Here is a 5,516-nt window from a genome sequence, read left to right as displayed (position 1 = left end):
AGATGTACATATGATGTAATGACATATTGCCTGTACACTGGAGATGTACATATGATGTAATTATATATTGCCTGTACACTGGAGATGTACATATGATGTAATTATATATTGCCTGTACACTGGAGATGTACATATGGTGTAATGATATATTGCCTGTACACTGGAGATGTACATACATGATGTAATGATATATTGCCTGTACACTGGAGATGCACATATGATGTACTGATATATTGCCTGTGCACTGGAGATGTACATATGATGTAATGATATATTGCCTGTACACTGGAGATGTACATATGATGTAATGATATATTGCCTGTACACTGGAGATGTACATGTGGTGTAATGACATATTTCGTGTACACTGGAGATGTACATATGATGTAATTATATATTGCCTGTACACTGGAGATGTACATATGATGTAATTATATATTGCCTGTACACTGGAGATGTACATATGATGTACTGATATATTGCCTGTACACTGGAGATGTACATATGATGTAATGATATATTGCCTGTACACTGGAGATGTACATATGATGTACTGATATATTGCGTGTACACTGGAGATGTACATATGATGTAATTATATATTGCGTGTACACTGGAGATGTACATATGATGTAATTATATATTGCCTGTACACTGGAGAGTGGAGATGTACATATGATGTAATTATATATTGCCTGTACACTGGAGATGCACATATGATGTAATGATATATTGCCTGTACACTGGAGATGTACATATGGTGTAATGATATATTGCCTCTACACTGGAGATGTACATATGATGTAATGATATATTGCCTGTACACTGGAGATATACATATGATGTAATTATATATTGCGTGTTCACTGGAGATGTACATATGATGTAATTTTATATTGCGTGTACACTGGAGATGTACATATGATGTAATGATATATTGCGTGTACATGTAGTTTTGTCTACACTCTCATTCCAAAACACTCAAGTTCATACACATGACCAAAAATATAGGACGCCTGTATGTTTTATTCTGGACTAGGAAACAAGCTACAGATTCTTGACAAATCAAGAAAACAATGAGACAAATCATTCCTCACTAAATCGACACACTTCGCCCTAAAAAACCAGAGCAGAAAAACCCCATGCAATTGTAGTGTTCTTTGAGGAGAAAAATCTCTGGAAAAAGCGTAAGTGTTCAATTTGATTATTCTGCTAATATCACATGTATATACACACTTTACCAGTAAGGTACCCAAAATATAGTTAGCCCATTTACAAAGGCAAACAGACTTTGTAAAACTATTAAAGAATTCTCCTGCAAAACAGAAAAAACAAACATGTAAAACACAATCTGAGTAACTTTTGGGTGGGGGGGGGGGGGGGGTGAGTTAAGGTTACGGCCCTAGTCCGCAAACATGCAAGCCTGGAATGGTTCTGCCTCATGCAGCAACTCCAGGTCATACACGGCTTCAACAGCCTTGTCCAATCACGTCACTACACTTGGAACTTCTGACCAATCGTTGGTCCTAAAATTCCCGCAATACCATTGACGTCACGTTACCCGTGACTCCTTCATTCTGATACATTTCCCGCCTCACCTAGACTACAACAATTGCTACATTTCTCGATCCGACACAACAATATTTTCACGCTTTACTACGAACCGCTAGAAAATATTAGTTTTGTCTACACTCTCATTCCAAAACACTCAAGTTCATACACATGACCAAAAATATAGGAGGACGTCTGTATGTTTTATTCTGGAACTCACCAAAGTATAGATGTGGGTCAGTGTCTAAATCTATAATCCCAAATTTTGTGTTACAACTAATCTGTCCTTCAGACTATCTTCCACGTATCTATCCTTACAACTTTCGGATCGCCACCTACCATGTTTTTTAAAACACCGATCCTTAACTCCAGATGTGGCTGCTTTTGTTGCTCCCCCTGCTCTGAACGAATGAACAGTAAGGTGTGAGGAATTAGAAACAAATTCGGCCAACCTTGACCTAACTATTTCATTAGCCCTGGTATAGCTTAATGATTTATTTGAATTAATCAACTTGACGGTCTTTCCTGACCTCACAACTGGTTTGATTAAAAAATCATGACTATTCAGATCAATACTACCTGTTGAAATGTACCTCTCTAAATTTGTTACTGGACATGACAGCCTTCCTGTACGAGCAATTACAACAGTGTCCCCTTGTCTGTACTGATCAGTTTTACTCCCCCTTATTTTTAGAACTAAGTGGGACTCTAAGAAAGATACATCACTACAAGTTAAATTTGCCATTTCATCATATCTTAGAAAACCAGAAAACAGCAGTAAGCACATCGCAACGTCACGTCTTACCAATAAATCTGAAGATGCTACAAATTTCTTAGACAAATGTAACAAAGCATCAACTGAAACTGCTTCTCTATGCGTAACAGGTTTCGATAATAATCTCTTTGCTGATTCTAAAACACTCTTAACAATAGGATTTTCTGTAGAGTTTATCTGTGTAACACTTGAAAAACTATGTAGCCATTTAAGTGCATAGTAAACATTCATGATAACTGCTGCTGACTTTTTTGAATCCATTAAGGTCATAAAAAACAAAGTCAAGTCTAATGGACTTGCTGGAAAAACAGTCAATTTGAAAACTTTTGCAAAGTCAATCCAATGTCGAATATAAGAAACATAGTTCAAAACAGTTCCTGGTGCTTTGGAACGCAGGATAACATCTGGTAACACATCTAAATACTTCTGTAATTCGGGATGAACTGCTGCCGAGCGAGTTTCTTCACCCAAAAGGTTGGACCATAAATTCAGCTCTGTAATAGAAAATATATAGCAAAAACACTATAAGAAAAAACATGGTGAGTTTCCAAAAATCTTTATTTGGTAAAATCCAACTTTAGGGCCAACATTCTAAATGGTAGCAAACCTGCTGTAAAAAGGGACTGTTTAAACTTGCCCTGTAAGGCAATACCTGGCATATGTGGTAGACGCTTAGACTCAGACACAAAACTGTCAAAGCAATTGCCATTGGGGCAAAGCATTGGCCAATAACATGACCCTTTCCACTCTGGAACAATAAGCACCCCCTGTGCCCTGCACAAGTGCATGTGGGATATTACCCTAGTAACCATACATGGTGGAGGTACAACCCAGTTGTTGTCACCTCCCCAATCAACAGAAAACGCATCTACCGCCTCTGTTCCTGGATTCCAGTATCTGGAATTAAATCTAGTACATTTGGTATTGTAAAAAGTAGCAAATCTGTCAATTGTGAATGGACCCCACGAAGCATTCACATCACTAAAAATCAGAGGACTAATGCTCCAGTCATCTTTGTCTACAATTTTACTTATATAATCAGCTAGCTCGTTTTCTGTACTTGGTATCCACACCAAGTTTAGTGTAACCCTGTTTCTAACAATGTATTCATTTATTCGTAATGCTATGTACTGTAAGTCTGCTTTCATACTTCCGTTATTAATTATTTTAACAATATTTTGATTGTCTGTGTACCAGGTTACTGATTTGTGTTTCAGCTTATCAGAAAAACTCAACAGTGTATTCTCCACTGCTTTGGCCTCACGCCAAGTTGAACTCATAGTAGCCTCACCTTGAGACCAATTGCCATGTGCAATTAAAACCTCACCCCTCAGCGATGTAATGCCACCATAGGCCACTTGAGATGCATCAGAGTAAACTACTGTATCACCATTGGTGGTCAATTTGTCACTCGACATTGACCAGTTCCTTGAATTCAGCTCGCAAATATTATTTAGCCAGAATTCTAAATCTAACACCAACTCATGTGGGATGTCCACAATGTCGCTCCATGACTTTCTGGTTTCTATTATGTAATATAAATACCTTGATCGCAGTTTACATAGTGAGCCTATAACTGCATGCATAGATACTATTAAGCCTGCTACCTTGGCTAATATAATAACTTTTTATTTTACATGCCTTTTCATGTAAACGCAAAACAAGTGCAATTACTGCCTTAAGTTTTACCACTCTATCCCCACTAACTGAGAAGGAGTTGTTTGTAAGATCTATATCATATCCAAGCCAGGAAATTTGTGGGGTGGGTTTCCACACACACTTCTCCTCACTCAAAAGAAAACCTGCCTTCTCCAACACGTCTTTGACATGTAAAGACTCACTGGTGGCAACTTGTTGGGTAGGTGCACCCCCTAAACCATCATCAAAATACATCAAAGATCTGACACCCACTTCTCTACATGATGCAACAGTTTGGTAAATACAAACGGTGCAGAAGCCAGACCAAAAGGTAAAACATTAAACACAAAGTAGGATGCCTCACCGTCCCCTTTAAAAATCCAAGCAAACCCAAGGTAGGTTCTATGCACAGGAAAAATCTCTACATGGTGATATGCGGACTTGATGTCAAATTTGTACAGAAATTTAGCGTTGCCTAGCAACTCCCTTGCCACAAAGATATCATCAATTTTGAATTTATGCTTATACAAAAATTGATTTACATACCTTAAGTCAAGAATCAACCTTAACTTACCAGAATTATTACTTACAGTGAGCGGATTTACCACTTTTGGTTTAGAAACACACTGCGTAATACACCCCTTCTTGAGTAAACAAGAAATTTCTGTCTCTACAGAGCTAGAATGATTGACAGCTGTACGATTATTTTTAGCAAAACTATTACCAGGCTCAAAATAAAACGGCAATTTGTATCCCTCGCTAATCACTCCAAGAATAAATTTAGATGAGGAAAATGACTTCCAAAAATTAACCGATTTCGCTAACTGGGCTCTGGGAGACATACGAACTGTGACAAATTCATCTCTAAAATTAATATCAACTTTGTCGCCTAGTTGCTTGCTAGAATTAAATACATTTATCATTTTTGAGCGAGGAGCCAAATGAGATACGCTAGGAACTCTACCATTTTCAACAAGAATATTAAAAATACTTAACTTGGTCTGCAATGAACTTCCCGCCGTCAGTTGTTGCAACATCGGGCAGTCGGCCCGCCAATGCCCGGCCTTTCCGCACATGTGACATACGTCCCGGGACTTGTCACGAGTCGTTCGTCTCCCTCCTTGCTGCCACTGGCCATGGCCGCCCTGACTGTTATACGACATGGCACCAGCATTTAGCAGTTGATGAGTCGAAGGACCCGTCAGCTTCCTCCGCTTGTTGTTCTTTTCTTTCTGTTCTTCCTTAACTCGTCTCTCTGCCCTCTGAGCTGCCTTCCACAGTCTCTTTTCGTCTTCCTCGTCGCTGGCTAGTTCATGTGTTTCATATTCCTCTGCCGTCTTCCATCCTAGCTTCTCTGAATCGGCAATTAAAACTAACTTTTGTCTCTCTTGGATTATCTTCATACCTGTATCTAAAATCTCCTTCGCTTTGTCCAGTCGTTTTGTGTCTATTTCCTTCGCTGCTTTTCCAAGACAATCCAAAACCTGTTCGTTGTGTTTAAACTGTTTCTCACATCCCTTCTTCTTAAATGTTCTCGGTTCTCTGTACTTCA

This window comes from Glandiceps talaboti, chromosome 13, assembly GCF_964340395.1.
Source record: "Glandiceps talaboti chromosome 13, keGlaTala1.1, whole genome shotgun sequence".
In the NCBI taxonomy this organism is placed as follows: Eukaryota; Metazoa; Hemichordata; class Enteropneusta; family Spengelidae; genus Glandiceps; species Glandiceps talaboti.
The sequence above is the reverse complement of the archived record's forward strand: the minus strand, read 5'-3'. Positions refer to the sequence as shown.